Below are 17,849 nucleotides of genomic sequence, written 5' to 3' on the forward strand. Positions count from 1 at the left end.
GAACCCCAGGATGGGCCCTTCTTTTTCCAGGAGGTGAGCCGCGTGGGGATTCCGGATCGAAATTTGGGGGCCGCCACCCAGTTGGAGTCGCGCGGCTCGGTGATGTAGAACCACCCCGATTGCCACCCCTTTATGGTATCCACGTAGGTGCCCTCGAGCCAGGCGACATTAGGCATCTTTCCCACCATGGCGCCTGATACGTCTCCATCGTATCTATAATTTTTGATTGTTCCATGCCAATATTATTCAACTTTCATATACTTTTTGGCAACTTTTTATATTATTTTTGGGACTAACATATTGATCCAGTGCCCAGTGCCAGTTCCTATCTATTGCATGTTTTTGGTTTCGCAGAATATCCATATCAAACGGAGTCCAAACGGGATAAAAACGGACGGAGCTTATTTTTGGAAAATATGGAAAATTCGGAAGGAAAATCAACGCGAACCAGTGCCCGAGGTGGTCACGAGGCAGGGGGCGCGCCCCCCCTTAGGGCGCGCCCCCTACCCTCGTGAGCCCACCGTAAGGCGGTTGACGCTCTTCTTTTGCCGCAAGAAAGCTAATATTCGGAAAAAATCACGGCGAAGGTTTCAGGCCAATCGGAGTTACGGATCTCCATATATATACGAAACGGTGAAACAGAGCCAGAACAGAACGCAGAAACAGAGAGAAACAGAGAGATAGATCCAATCTCAGAGGGGCTCTCGCCCCTCCCATGCCATGGAGGCCAAGGAACAGAGGGGAAACCCTTCTCCCATCTAGGAAGGAGGTCAAGGAAGAAGAGTAAGAAGGGGGCCCCTCCCCCCCTCTCCGGTGGCGCCGGAACACCGCCGTGGCCATCATCATCATCACCGCGATCTTCACCAACACCTCCGCCATCTTCACCAACATCTCCATCACCTTCCCCCCTCTATCTACAGCGGTCCACTCTCCCACAACCCGTTGTACCCTCTACTTGAACATGGTGCTTTATGCTTCATATTATTATCCAATGATGTGTTGCCATCCTATGATGTCTGAGTAGATTTTCATTGTCCTATCTGTGGTTGATGAATTGCTATGATTGATTTAATTTGCTTGTGGTTATGTTGCTGTCCTTTGGTGCCCATCATATGAGCGCACGCGTGGATCACACCATAGGGTTAGTTGTATGTTGATAGGACTATGTATTGGAGGGCAAGAGTGACAGAAGCTTAAACCTAGCATAGAAATTGATGCATACGGGATTGAAGGGGGACCAATATATCTTAATGCTATGGTTGGGTTTTACCTTAATGAACATTAGTAGTTGCGGATGCTTGCTAATAGTTCCAATCATAAGTGCATAGAATTCCAAGCAAGGGATGACATGCTAGCAGTGGCCTCTCCCACATAATACTTGCTACCAGTCTAGTAAAGTAGTCAATTTCTTAGGGGCAATTTCACAACTCCTACCACCACTTTTCCACACTCGCTATATTTACTTTAGTTGCTTCTTTACCTTAACAGCCCCTAGTTTTATTTTCGTGCTCTTTACTTTCTTGCAAGCCTTTCCGAAAACACGTAAAAAGTACTTCTAGTTTCATACTTGTTCTAGGTAAAGCGAACGTCAAGCGTGCGTAGAGTTGTATCGGTGGTCGATAGAACTTGAGGGAATATTTGTTCTACCTTTAGCTCCTCGTTGGGTTTGACACTCTTACTTATCGAAAACTGTTGCGATCCCCTATACTTGTGGGTTATCAAGACCTTTTTCTGGCGCCGTTGCCAGGGAGCAATAGCGTGGGGTGAATATTCTTGTGTGTGCTTGTTTGATTTATCACTAAGTAACTTTTATTTGCTGTTCTTAGTTGTTTTCTATCTTTAGTTATGGGTAGGAAACAGAAAATACCAAAAAAATTAGTTGTACCTACTGAACCAATGGTTGAAGAACCAATCAAAATCTATCACACTGCTGAAGCTTATTACATGGATCATCTTCGATCCCTATGTGCTCGTGCTGAAACCCCAACTAGCTTAGTTGAGGGCAAATCTTTAGATGAGCATGCTTGTTATGTGCGGCACCGTATATCTGAAAAAGGGAAACTATTATGGAGTCAAATTCAACGTTTGCAATGCTATGCTTGGAATTTATGTGAAATATATGATTTTACTTGTTGTTCTGAAAACCCTAAGAAACACCTTCCCTATCAATGTGAGTTTAGTAATAATGGAATCATATCTTCGTATGCTAAGGGTGTTTATAATTACTATGATGTTCACCAAATTCAAGAATTTGTTGCTTTTAAGGGTGCTTCTGAAATTGCTTTTTTGATTGAAAAGTATGATGACACTCTTCACAAATCTGAAAATTTTGCCATACTTGAATATTGTTATTCGAATTATGCTTCTAATGCTTATGTTAAACTATATATTGAGGACTACTCCGCTGTCCAAGAAGAGACTAATATTTTGCAGGAGTCTATGGAAGAAGAAATTGATGAAACTGTGAGCTCATTGGATGAAAAAGATGATGAGGAGAGCGAACAACAAAAGGAGGAAGAGCGGATTGATCACCCGTGCCCACCTTCTAATGAGAGTAACTCTTCAACTCATACATTGTTTAATTCCCCTTCGTGCTTACCGAAGGATGATTGCTATGATGACTGTTATGATCCCTATGATTCTTTTGAAATATCCCTTTTTGATGATGCTTGTATGCTTATGGCCAAGATGCCAATATGAATTATGCTTATGGAGATGAACTTGCTATAGTTCGTTATGTTAAACATGAAATTGTTGCTATTGCACCCACACATGATAGTCCTATTATCTTTTTGAATTCTCCCGACTACACTATATCGGAGAAGTTTGCACTTATTAAGGATTATATTGATGGGTTGCCCTTTATCATTGCACATGATGATTTTGATAAATATAATATGCATGTGCTTGCTACTCCTACTTGCAATTATTATGAGAGAGGAACTATATCTCCACCTCTCTATGTTTCCAACATGATAAAATTGCAAGAAACTGTTTATACTATGCATTGGCCTTTACTAGGTGTGCATGAATTGTTCTTTTATGACATGCCGATGCATAGGAAGAGAATTAGACTTCGTCATTGCTTGATATACGTTTCTGTGTGCTCACTACTAAATTACAAATCATTGTTAATTAAAATTGGCTTTGATATACCTTGGGATCCGGGTGGATTCACTACTTGAGCACTATATGCCTAGCTTAATGGCTTTAAAGAAAGCACTGCCAGGGAGGCAACCCGGAAGTTTTAGAGAGTCATTTATTTCTGTTGAGTGCTTTCATATAGTTTAAAAACAACAAAAATAAAGAGGGGAACCCAAAACTTTTCAAAAAGGAAAGTGAAAGTGAGAAAGACAAGCACTTTTGACGTGGGAGAGCTCCTTGAACTTTGTTCATGCTCACGGCAACTTTGTGAGTCTTGATAACAGAAACTTTTCAATAAAAATAATTATCCCCTTGTACAATTCCATTGTATTATAAAAATAATGTGCCAAGGTTTGCCTTTAGGATGTTTACATTTGCTTGATGGTTTGTACGGTGCAGGACATAAACTTTGGCTGTAGTGCGCGATTTTACATTTTTAGATGGAACGTCGAATGGTTCTGATTATTTTTGCAATGTCTTCCTATACAAATTGTTTATTTTTACTAATTTTGTTAGAATTTTTCAAGTATCAGAAGTGTGGTGAATGTTCAAATTATTACAGACTGTTCTGTTTTAGACAGATTCTGTTTTTGATGCATAGTTTGCTTGTTTTGATGAAACTATCAATTTATATCAGTGGATTAAGCCATGAAAAAGTTATATTACAGTAGACACAATGAAAAAACAAAATATGAATTGGTTTTCAACAGTACTTAGAGTAGTGATTTGCTTTATTATACTAACGGATCTTACCGAGTTTTCTGTTGAAGTTTTGTGTGGATGAAGTGTTCGATGATTGAGAAGGTTTCGATCTGAGAAGAAGGTAGAGAGGCAAGAGCTCAAGCTTGGGGATGCCCGAGGCACCCCAAGTAAATATTCAAGGAGACTCAAGCGTCTAAGCTTGGGGATGCTGGGAAGGCATCCCCTCTTTCTTCAACAAATATCGGTATGTTTTCAGATTCGTTTCGTTCATGCGATATGTGCAATCTTGGAGCGTCTTTTGGATTTAGGTTTTAATTTTTCTTTTATGCACCATGCTGGTATGAGATGGTCCTTGGTTTATTTATAGAATTCTCATTGCACTTCACTTATATCTTTTGAGTATGGCTTTATAGAATGCTTCATGTGCTTCACTTATATCATTTGAAGTTTGGATTGCCTGTTTCTCTTCAGTTAGACAACCACCATTTGTAGAATGCTCTTTTGCTTCACTTATACTTGTTAGAGAATGGGCATATCTTTTGTAGAAAGAATTAAACTCTCTTGCTTCACTTATATCTATTTAGAGAGATTACAGGAACTGGTCATTCACATGGTTAGTCATAAAATCCTACATAAACTTGTGGATCGTTGAATATGACATGTTTGATTCCTTGCAATAGTTTTGCGATATAAAGATGGTGATATTAGAGTCATGCTAGTGGGTAGTTGTGGATTGTAGAAATACTTGTGTTGAAGTTTGTGATTCCTGTAGCATGCACGTATGGTGAACCGTTATGTGATGAAGTCGGAGCATGATTTATTTATTGATTGTCTTCCTTATGAGTGGCGGTCGGGGACGAGCGATGGTCTTTTCCTACCAATCTATCCCCCTAGGAGCATGTGCATAGTACTTTGTTTCGATAACTAATAGATTTTTGCAATAAGTATGTGAGTTCTTTATGACTAATGTTGAGTCCATGGATTATATGCACTCTCACCCTTACACCATTGCTAGCCTCTCTGGTACCGTGCAACTTTCGCCGGTACCAGAAACCCACCATATATCTTCCTCAAAACAGCCACCATACCTACCTATCATGGCATTTCCATAGCCATTCCGAGATATATTGCCATGCATCTTTCATCATCATCATATACATGACTTGAGCATTCATTGTCATATTGCTTTGCATGATCGTAAGATAGCTAGCATGATGTTTTCATGGCTTGTCTGTTTTTTGATGTCATTGCTATGCTAGATCATTGCACATCCCGGTACACCGCCGGAGGCATTTATATAGAGTCATATCTTTGTTCTAGTATCGAGTTTTAATATTGAGTTGTAAGTAAATAAAAGTGTGATGATCATCATTATTAGAGCATTGCCCCAGTGAGGAAAGGATGATGGAGACTATGATTCCCCCATAAGTCGGGATGAGACTCTGGACTTTACAAAAAAAGAGGCCAAAGAAGCCCAAATAAAAAAGAGGCCAAAGAAGCCCACCAAAAAAATGAAATAAAAATAAAAAAATGAGAGGAAAAGAGAGAAGGGGCAATGTTACTATCCTTTTACCACACTTGTGCTTCAGAGTAGCACCATGTTCTTCATAGAGAAAGTATCTTATGCTTTCACTTTCATATACTAGTGGGAATTTCTATTATAGAACTTGGCTTGTATATTCCGATGATGGGCTTCCTCAAATGCCCGAGGTCTTCATGAGCAAGCAAGTTGGATGCACACCCACTTAGTTTCAGTTGGAGCTTTCATACACTTATAGCTCTAGTGCACCCGTTGCATGACAATCCCTACCCACTCACATTGATATCTATTGATGGGCATCTCCATAGCCCATTGATATGCCTAGTTGATGTGGGACTATCTTCTCCTTTTTGTCTTCTCCACCATCATATTCTATTCCACCTATAGTGCTATGTCCATGTCTCACGCTCATGTATTGCGTGGAAGTTGAAAAGGTTTGAGAACATCAAAAGTATGAAACAATTGCTTGGCTTGTCATCGGGGTTGTGCATGATTTGAATATTTTGTGTGGTGAAGATGGAGCATAGCCAGACTATATGATTTTGTAGGGATAACTTTGTTTGGCCATGTTATTTTGAAAAGACATGATTGCTTTATTAGTAGGCTTGAAATATTATTGTCTTTATGTCAAAAGATAGATTATTGCTTTGAATTACTCGTGTCTTAATATTCATGCCATGATTAGATATGTGATCAAGATTATGCTAGGTAGCATTCCACATCAAAAATTATCTTTTTTATCATTTACCTACTCGAGGATGAGCAGGAATTAAGCTTGGGGATGCTGATACGTCTCTGTCGTATCTATAATTTTTGATTGTTCCATGCCAATATTATTCAACTTTCATATACTTTTTGGCAACTTTTTATATTATTTTTGGGACTAACATATTGATCCAGTGCCCAGTGCCAGTTCCTGTCTGTTGCATGTTTTTGGTTTCATAGAATATCCATATCAAACGGAGTCCAAACGGGATAAAAACGGAGGAGCTTATTTTTGGAAAATATGGAAAATTCGGAAGGAAAATCAACGTGAACCAGTGCCCGAGGTGGTCACGAGGCAGGGGGCGCGCCCCTACCCTCGTGAGCCCACCGTAAGGCGGTTGACGCTCTTCTTTTGCCGCAAGAAAGCTAATATTTGGAAAAAAATCACGGTGAAGGTTTCAGGCCAATCGGAGTTACGGATCTCCATATATATACGAAACGGTGAAACAGAGCTAGAACAGAACGCAGAACCAGGGAGAAACAGAGAGATAGATCCAATCTCGGAGGGGCTCTCGCCCCTCCCATGCCATGGAGGCCAAGGACCAGAGGGGAAACCCTTCTCCCATCTAGGAAGGAGGTCAAGGAAGAAGAGGAAGAAGGGGGCCCCTCTCCCCCTCTCCTCCGGTGGCGGCGGAATGCCGCCGTGGCCATCATCATCATCACCGCAATCTTCACCAACACCTCTGCCATCTTCACCAACATCTCCATCACCTTCCCCCCTCTATCTACAGCGGTCCACTCTCCCGCAACCCGCTGTACCCTCTACTTGAACATGGTGCTTTATGCTTCATATTATTATCCAATGATGTGTTGCCATCCTATGATGTCTGAGTAGATTTTCGTTGTCCTATCGGTGGTTGATGAATTGATATGCTTGATTTAATTTGCTTGTGGTTATGTTTCTGTCCTTTTGTGCCCATCATATGAGCGCGTGCATGCATCACACCATAGGGTTAGTTGTATGTTGATAGGACTATGTATTGGAGGGCAAGAGTGACAGAAGCTTAAACCTAGCATAGAAATTGATGCATACGGGATTGAAGGGGGACCAATATATCTTAATGCTATGGTTGGGTTTTACCTTAATGAACATTAGTAGTTGCGGATGCTTGCTAATAGTTCCAATTCATAAGTGCATAGAATTCCAAGTAAGGGATGACATGCTAGCAGTGGCCTCTCCCACATAATACTTGTTATCGGTCTAGTAAAGTAGTCAATTGCTTAGGGGCAATTTCACAACTCCTACCACCACTTTTCCACACTCGCTATATTTACTTTAGTTGCTTCTTTACCTTAACAGCCCCTAGTTTTATTTCCGTGCTCTTTACTTTCTTGCAAGCCATTCCGAAAACATCTACAAAGTACTTATAGTTTCATACTTGTTCTAGGTAAAGCGAACATCAAGCGTGCGTAGAGTTGTATCGGTGGTCGATAGAACTTGAGGGAATATTTGTTCTACCTTTAGCTCCTCGTTGGGTTCGACACTCTTACTTATCGAAAACTGTTGCGATCCCCTATACTTGTGGGTTATCAGTGCCTCCGCACTCTGCTTGCTGGCCACCCACCACCTTCGGTTTGATATTGAAGGTTTTCAGCCATAGGCCGAAGTGGGGCCTGATGCAGAGGAAGGCCTCGCACACGACGATAAACGCCGAGATGTTGAGGATGAAATTGGGGGCCAGATCATGAAAATCCAGCCCGTAGTAGAACATGAGCCCGCGGACAAACAGGTGGAGAGGAAATCCTAGTCCGCGGACGAAATGGGTAAGAAAAACTACCCTCTCATGGGGTTCGGGCGTGGGGACGATCTGCCCCGCATTTGGCAGTCGGTGCGCGATATCCGCGGCCAAGTATCTGGCTTCCCGTAACTTTTTGATGTTCTCCTCCATGACGGAGGAGACCATCCACTTGCCTCCTGCTCTGGACATGATTGGAGTGGTTTGAGAAGAAGAATGTGAGCTTGGGCGCTAGAGCTTGAGTGTGCGGGAATGGGTAAGCGAGAAGGAAGAAGGCATGGGTGAAAAAAGTAAATCTTTGTCCCTTTATAAGGGCGGAGGAGGCGATGTATCTTCCCACTTGCCTGGCAAAACCGCTTATTTCCAGGTGCCGTAATTGATGGCGCGGTTGGGTTACCCACGTCCGTATTGATGAGAATCCCTTGATAAGGGGAACACGATCTCTGCTTTGACAAGACGTATCAAGAAAACCGCCTCGCGATATGTGCGGAGCTGGTTGAGAAAAACGGTTCGAATAATAACCGGGCTATGGTGTGATGTCGTGCTGTCAAAACATGTCAGCAGATTAGGTTTGTGGAAATATTATTCTCTCCACGGTGGTATGTGGAACTTATTTTGTAGGGTCGGACACTATCCTTGCGTTCAAACTCTTCCATGGTGTATTCAGAGGAGGAACCCGCCTTGCAATGCCGAAGGCAACACTACGCGTCAGACTCATCGTCATTGAAGCCTGGTTCAGGGGCTACTGAGGGAGTCCTGGATTAGGGGGTCTCCGGACAGCCAGACTATATCCTTTGGCCGGACTGTTGGACTATGAAGATACGAGATTGAAGACTTCGTCCCGTGTCCGGATGGGACTCTAGTTGGCGTGGAAGGCAAGCTAGGCACTACGGATATGTATATCTCCTCCTTTGTAACCGATCTTGTGTAACCCTAGCCCCCTCTAGTGTCTATATAAACCGGAGGGTTTTAGTCCGTAGGACAATAGACAATCATACCATAGGCTAGCTTCTAGGGTTTAGCCTCTTTGATCTCGTGGTAGATCGACTCTTGTAATACTCATATCAGCAAGAACAATCAAGCAGGACGTAGGGTATTACCTCCATCAAGAGGGCCCGAACCTGGGTAAACATCGTGTCCCCTGCCTCCTGTTACCATCCTCCTTAGACGCACAGTTCGGGACCCCCTACCCAAGATCCGCCGGTTTTGACACTGACATATACCTTCGGGATTAGTTTTAGACCTGAATTAATTGTTATTTGGTTCCAGCGTTGAGCATGAACATTATATCTGGATCTTGTTTGATGCGAGACATTTATTCATTTAAACAGAGAATAATGATTGTTCTATTGATATGAGTAATATCTTTTATGGTCGTGCACCCTTGAAGAGTGGTCTATTTTTGTTGAATCTCGATCGTGGTGATACACATATTCATAATATTGATGCCAAAAGACGCAAAGTTGATAATGCTAGTGCAACATATTTGTGGCACTGCCGTTTAGGTCATACTGGTGTAAAGCGTATGAAGAAACTCCATGCGGATGGACTTTTGGAATCACTTGATTATGAATCATTTGATGCTTGCGAACCATGCCTCATGGGCAAGATGACTAAAACTCCGTTCTCTGGAACAATGGAGCGAGCCACTGACTTATTGGAAATAATACATACCGATGTATGCGGTCCGATGAGTGTTGAGGCTCGCGGCGGGTATAGTTATTTTCTGACCTTCACAGATGATTTGAGCAGATATGGTTATATCTACTTGATGAAACACAAGTCTGAAAACATTTGAAAAGTTCAAAGAATTTCAGAGTGAAGTGGAGAATCATCATAACAAGAAAATAAAGTTTCTATTATCTGATCACGGAGGCGAATATTTGAGTTACGAGTTTGGCCTTCATTTAAAACAATGTGGAATAGTTTCACAACTCATGCGACCTGGAACACCATAGCGTAATGGTGTGTCCGAATGTCGTAACTGTACTTTATTAGATATGGTGCGATCTATGATGTCTCTTACCGATTTATCACTATCATTTTGGGGTTATGCATTAGAGACAACTGCATTCACTTTAATAGGGCACCATCTAAATCCGTTGAGACGACACCGTATGAACTGTGGTTTGGCAAGAAACCTAAGCTGTCGTTTCTTAAAGTTTAGGGTTGCAAGGCTTATGTGAAAAAGCTTCAGCCTTATAAGCTCGAACCCAAATTAGAGAAGTGCGTCTTCATAGGATACCAAAAAGAAACTATTGGGTACACCTTCTATCACAGATCCAAAGGCAAGATCTTTGTTGCTAAGAATGGATCCTTTCTAGAGAAGGAGTTTCTCTCGAAAGAAGTGAGTGGGAGGAAAGTAGAACTTGATGGGGTAATTGTACCTTCTCTCGAACTGGAAAGTAGCTCATCACAAAAAACCGTTCTAGTGATGCCTATACCAACTAGAGAGGAAGCTAATGATAATGATCATGAAACTTCAGATCAAGTTACTACGAACCTCGTACGTCAACCAGAGCACGCTCCACACCAGAGTGGTATGGTAATCCTGTTCTAGAGGTCATGTTACTAGACCATGACGAACCTATGAACTATGAAGAAGAGATGATGAGCCCAGATTCCGATAAATGGCTTGAGGCCATGAAATCTGAGATAGGATCCATGTATGAGAACAAACTGTGGACTTTGGTTGACTTGCCCAATGATCGGTGAGCCATAGAGAATAAATGGATCTTCAAGAAGAAGACTGACGCTGATGGTAATGTTACTGTCTACAAAGCTCGACTTGTTGCGAAAGGTTTTTGACAAGTTCAAGGAGTTGACTATGATGATACCTTCTCACCCATAGCGATGCTTAAGTCTGTCCGAATCATGTTAGTAATTGCCGCATTTTATGATTATGAAATATGGCAAATGGACATCAAAACTGCATTCTTTAATGGATTTCTTAAAGAAGAGTTGTATATGATGCAACCAGAAGGTTTTTTCGATCCTAAAGGTGCTAACAAAGTGTGCAAGCTCCAGCGATCCATCTATGGACTGGTGGAAGCATCTCGGAGTTGGAATATACGCTTTCATGAGGTGATCAAAGCATATGGTTTTATACAGACTTTCGGAGAAGCCTGTATTTATAAGAAAGTGAGTGGGAGCTCTGTAGCATTTCTAATATTATATGTGGATGACATATTGTTGATTGGAAATGATATAGAATTTCTGGATAGCATAAAAGCATACTTGAATACAAGTTTTTCAATGAAAGACCTCGGTGAAGCTGCTTATATACTGGGCATCAAGATCTATAGAGATAGATCAAGATGCTTAATTGGACTTTCACAAAGCACATACCTTGATAATGTTTTGAAGAAGTTCAAAATGGAGCAGTCAAAGGAAGGGTTCTTGCCTGTATTACAAGGTGTGAAGTCATACCTCTTGAGGATGCGTTGGTTTTCCCTTGAAGAGGAAAGGGTGATGCAGCAAAGTAGCGTAAGTATTTCCCTTGGGTTTTTAGAACCAAGGTATCAATCCAGTAGGAGACTACACGCAAGTCGCCTAGTACCTGCACAAACAATCAAGAACCTTGCAACCAACGCGATAAAGGTCTTGTCAATCCCTTCACGACCACTTGCAAAGTGAGATCTGATAAAGATAATAAGATAAATATTTTTGGTATTTTTGTTGTATAGATTGGAAAATAAAGATTGCAAAATAAATAGTAAACTAGAATTATAGATCAGAAACTTATATGATGTAAAGTAGACCAGGGGCCATAGGTTTCACTAGTCACTACTGCATGATGCTGCTAACGTGACACTACGATTAGAGACCCTTCAAGAAACTGTGTGCGATGCAATGATCACAAATGGTGCTTTATTTAAACCATCAGAAATGTGTAAAACATTTGCGATGATGGATGCATCAAACACGGTTTAGGTTTTAGTTGCGTGTGCGACGAAGGGCATACGGTTCAGTTAATGAACTATTTGCTATGAGGCAACACAAAAGAAACGGGCAGCCAGATGGAGGTATGTGTGATACACAGCATACGGTTCACTCGGATGAACTGTTTGTGATTAGGCAACACAAAAGAAACTGACAGCCCGATCAAGGTGTGTGTGATATGTAGCATACGGTTCACTCGGCTGAACTATTTGTGATTAGGCAAGAGAACAAAAATGGTTCAATATAAAAAGATGTGTGTGATACGCGACAAACAGGTCTGTAATCCGAAATGTGTGCGAAGACCGATAATAAGCAAACGATTGCTTCTAGTAAGACGTATGTGATATACTCTGTCTACACAACATCTATTGGCCATTATGGGATGGGCGGTCATCCGGATACGCCATAAGGATGCGAAGAGGCATTCCTATCAGCAAGGACTAGCTGTTCCACCAGTAGCTCATGTAAGAAAACTATCAAGTTAAGTGTGCTCAGGCTGGAGCAGCCATCGGATGGGTGACTGGATGGGAAGTTGTGTCGATGTTAAATTAGGTTAACCTCGAGGTCCTTGTTTTTTAACACATGTTAAAGAAGGTCTACCACATTACTTTTTGACAATGTGCGATACGTGGCATACAGTTGATCCATCCGACCTATTTGTGATGGAATAGGCCGTGTGTGTTGTGGGCAAACACTTGCTAGTATTCAACCGTTTAGGATTGATGAATTCATCACCGACGGGGTCCCTAGTGTGGTGCATTTTCATCTGATCATCATCTACTTCTTGTGCTAGCCCGATGCTAAGTTTCCATTAATTGATGGCCTTTTATGAACAAGCCACCGTTTCCCGCCATTTCCTCACCTGTTTCCCGCCACCCTGCTATATTGCGCATAGGGGGCGCGCGATGCACGGAGGCGACAAGTGCAGCCTGTAGCACATCCACCTTTTCCAAGCATGCCAACCCACCAAAGCGCCGCCTCTGCCATCAACCTCATCCACAAGGAAAACGAGCAGGCGCCACGGCCCATCGAGGCCGAGGCGCTCCCCGGCAACGCGATGGACGACGCTGTGATGCAAGTCATCGTCAGGGTTGAGCAGACCTTTGGCGCATGGCGCTTGAGCACCGCGGATCAGAATAGGCATGTCAGCTCCGATAGGCTGTAGCTCGCCGCACAACATGATCGATGGCGCGCCGCAGAGCAAGCTAGGCACGCCCGCGCCGATAGGCTGCGGCTCGCCGCATGGCGAGACCGTTGCAGCGCCGCAGAGCGAGAGGCGCGGCGTGCCGCACAACAAGAGGGGATCCATCGGTGCTTGCCTGTTGTCGACACGACGTCGTAGCTGGGTACACGTCCCGTTAGTACCCCCATTTCTCGCCAGGAGTGGGCAGAGGCCCTCAGCGTCGTACTTGCACCAGATGCCGGCCACGCCGTACTTGCACCGGACGCCCGCCGCGCCGTTCGCATGGGTGCCGCCGTTCTCCTTGTCCGTGGCCCGCTGGATGCTAATGCGCTGGTCCATAGGCTCGACCGACTCCTTGGCCCAGGTGGCCACCTGGGTGCAGTAGAGGAACATGGCCATCGCATCCTTGAGCTGGTGATCTCCGATGAAATAGCCAACTTGGAGCTCAAGATCGTGCTTCAGATGTGATAACCCACAAGTATAGGGGATCGCAACAGTTTTCGATAAGTAAGAGTGTCGAACCCAACGAGGAGCTAAAGGTAGAACAAATATTCCCTCAAGTTCTATCGACCACCGATACAACTCTACGCACGCTTGACGTTCGCTTTACCTAGAACAAGTATGAAACGAGAAGTACTTTGTAGGTGTTGTTGGACAGGTTTGCAAGATAATAAAGGTTACATAAATAAAAAGTAAGGGCTGTTTAGATAAAGACGCAACTAAGTTAGGTTTAGTAAAGAGCTTTTTGTTACGAGAAAGTTATTTGTCCCTAGGCAATCGATAACCAGACCGGTAATCATTATTGCAATTTTATATGAGGGAGAGGCATAAGCTAACATACTTTCTCTACTTGGATCATATGCACTTATGATTGGAACTCTAGCAAGCATCCGCAACTACTAAAGATCATTAAGGTAAAACCCAACCATAGCATTAAAGCATCAACTCCTCTTTATCCCATACGCAACAACCCCCTTACTCGGGTTTGTGTTTCAGTCACTCACGCAACCCACTATAAGCGAATCATGAACGTATTGCAACACCCTACAGCGGGGATCCCTCATGCTTGCGCGACACGGAGAGCACCATAGGACAGCACCAATAATAAAACATGCAACTCAAACCAATCTTGATCATCAAATAGCCCATAGGACAAAACGGATCTACTCAAACATCATAGGATAGCCATACATCATTGGGAAATAATATATAGCATTGAGCACCATGTTTAAATAGAGATTACAGCGGGTAAGAGAGAGAGGTTACACCGCTGCATAGAGGGGGGAAGAGTTGGTGATGATGATGGTGAAGTTGTTGGTGAAGATTGCGGTGATGATGATGGCCACAGCAGCGTTCCGGTGCCACCGGAAGAGAAGGGGAGAGGGGGCCCCTTCGTATTCTTCTTCCTTGACCTCCTCCTTAGATGGGAGAAGGGTTTCCCCTCTGGTCCTTGGCCTCCATGGCGTGGGAGGGGCGAGATCCCCTCCGAGATTGGATCTGTCTCTCTGTCTCTCTCTGTTTCTGCGCTCCCAGATTCTACCCTTTCACTGTTTCTTGTATTCCCGGAGATCCGTAACTCCGATTGGGCTGAAATTTTAACACGATCTCTATCCGGATATTAGATTTCTTGTGGCGAAAGAAGGGAATCAACCGCCTTACGGGGTGGCCACGAGGGTCAGGGGCGCGCCCCCCTGCCTCGTGGCCCCCTCGGGCATCGTCTCGCGTGGATTTTTCTTCCCAAAAATCATATATATTCCAAAAAAAGCCTCCGTCAGTTTTTATCCCGTTTTGACTCCGTTTGATATGTATATTCCGCGAAACAAAAAACATGCAACAAACAGGAACTGGCATTGGGCACTAGATGAATATGTTAGTCCCAAAAATAGTATAAAAAGTTGCCAAAAGTATATGAAAGTTGTAGAATATTGGCATGGAACAATCAAAAATTATAGATACGATGGAGACATATCAGCATCCCCAAGCTTAATTCCTGCTCGTCCTCGAGTAGGTAAATGATAAAAATGATAATTTTTGATGTGGAATGCTACCTAGCGTAATCTTGATCACATATCTAATCATGGCATGAATATTAAGACACGAGTTATTCAAAGCAATAGTCTATCATTTGACATAAAAACAATAATACTTCAAGCCTACTAATAAAGCAATGATGTTTTCAAAATAACATGGACAAAGAAAGTTATCCGTACAAAATCATATAGTCTGGCTATGCTCCATCTTCACCACACAAAATATTCACATGATGCACAACCCCGATGACAAGCCAAGCAATTGTTTCATACTTTTGACGTTCTCAAACCTTTTCAACTTTCACGCAATACATGAGCGTGAGCCATGGACATAGCACTATATGTGGAATAGAATGGTGGTTGTGGAGAAGACAAAAAGGAGAAGATAGTCTCACATCAACTAGGCGTATCAACGGGCTATGGAGATGCCCATCAATAGATATCAATGTGAGTGAGTAGGAATTGCCATGCAACGGATGCACTAGAGCTATAAGTATATGAAAGCTCAAACTGAAACTAAGTGGGTGTGCATCCAACTTGCTTGCTCATGAAGACCTCAGGCATTTGAGGAAGCCCATCATCGGAATATACAAGCCAAGTTCTATAATAAAAATTCCCACTAGTATATGAAAGTGATAACTCAAGAGGCTCTCTATATGAAGAATATGCACTACAAAAAAATACACTTCCGTGATGATACGTGTTTGTCATAGTAGGTCACTTTTTTGTCATGCATGTACATCCATGACAAATTTATGACAGAATCAAGATACTCATACATGTGCTATCGTAGAAGTGTTCCATGACATTACCAAAATTATCATCACGGAAGTGTCTACTTCCATGACGATAAATCGCGCGTCACAGAAGTGCTTTCATCAAGGGTGACCGACACGTGGCATCCACCGTAACGGAATGCCATTAAGCTATCGGGTCGGGTTTTGGATCCGATAACCCGTTAACAGCCCCGACCAATGGGGATTTTCCACGTGTAAAATCATCATTGGCTAGAGGAAACATGTGTCGGCTCATCGTCGGGACAGATGTCATCCACTCACTGGACAGAAGGCGCCTATGATACGTCGACACATGGTACGGCCCAACAAGTTTAAATGGGCCGGCCCAACTAAAGGCCCACAAGATTTTGCGGACCATAATGGGCCGACCCAGCTAAAGGCCCACGAGATTTTGCGGACCATAATGGGCTGGCCCAGCTAAAGGCCCACAAGATTTTGCAGGCCATAATGGGCCGGCCTAGGTAAAGGCCCACATGATTTTTGTGTGCCATAATGGGCCGGCCCAGGTAAAGGACCACAAGATTCTTGCGGGTCATAATGGGCCGGCCCAGCTAAAGGCCCACGAGATTTCGCCGACATTAATGGGCCGGCCCAGCTGTAGGCCCACAAGATTTTGAGGACCCTAGTAGGCCGGCCCATTAACTGGCTGCCATGTTTTGGGCCAAATGCCGGCCCATATTTGATCCGATCCATTAATGGCCTGCCACGCTCCGGGCCTAATAGTGGCCCGTATGAGATCTGGCCCATTAAAAGCCTACCACGTTCTGGGCCAAATTACAGCCCAGATCAGGTCCGGCCCTTTAAGAGGCTTTGGGCTCAATTATGGCCCATATCAGATTCGGCCCGTCAACTGGACACTATGCTTTTGGGCCCACTTGCTAAAGGCCCACTTAGTAATTCGGCCTGATATTAGTTTTGGCCTGTTAAGGGCCCATTTAACATTTCGGCCCTATATTAATTTTGGCCTGTTAAAAGCCCGTCATATAGTTGGCCTAACTACGGCCCGGTTTGCATCCGGCCTGCTCGCAGCCGATATCTGATTGGGCCAAACAAGGACCCAGACAATTTTGGCCTGTTAAAAGCCCGTGATTTGATTCGCACAATCATGGGCCGGGGTTCATTTCGGGCTGCTGAGTAACTAGTAGGAATTAAGAACAAACCTACTCGATACAATAAAGAAATGACGGCATAGTAACTAAGAATAAACCTACACTACACAATAAAGGATTTAAGGTATATTACATCCACTGGGCATCAAAGTTCGCCACCAGTGATCATAAAGCGCAACGAAGAAGCAGATTACAAAAACTGGGCACCATTGCAGCGTAACAAAGTAATACTGAACCGAGACCACTTCCAAGACAATTCAAGAAAGGTTAGCCTTGCGGGGGAACTGCTGCGCAAGCTGCTGAGCAAGGCTGTGAGACCGGCCTAGCATGTCGGTCATAGCTTCCAAGTGTAGCTGTTTAGCAATGAGGTTCTCATTGGTGTTCTCCGCAATCTTTCTTAGAGATAGGACTTCAAGTCGAAGTTGAGTTGCAGAATGCCTTTCTGCTAGAACTTGGGACTGAAGAAGTCGAACTGATTCAGACAACGAATTCTATGAGCTTGTCTGACTGTTAGTCTCAAGTAACTTGGACACTGCATCAAGACAAGACTTTGGGGTTGTCTCGCTATCTTCAAGATGTTTTGCCTTCTTTGCTACAATATATGTTGGGTTTGTCTCACAGCCTTCAGCAGACTTGTGCATGCCATCAGGCATATCACCCTGAAACAAAGCAGAGAGATGACAGGTTTTGCACGTGTATAAACAAAGATGATAACTGTTCTGTCAATTCTATCCAATTTCAAATTTGAAAATAAAGAGTATGTTCAAAATATCAATAGCATAATTTGGCATTGTTCATAATGCGGGGAGCTTCACCACACTACTGGATTACCAAGTCAACATAACAAGCATAGAAGAAGGGCAAAGAAAATCATTGTATCTATTTTGGATACTGTGCATGG

This window comes from Triticum urartu, chromosome 1, assembly GCF_003073215.2.
Source record: "Triticum urartu cultivar G1812 chromosome 1, Tu2.1, whole genome shotgun sequence".
Lineage (NCBI taxonomy): Eukaryota > Viridiplantae > Streptophyta > Magnoliopsida > Poales > Poaceae > Triticum > Triticum urartu.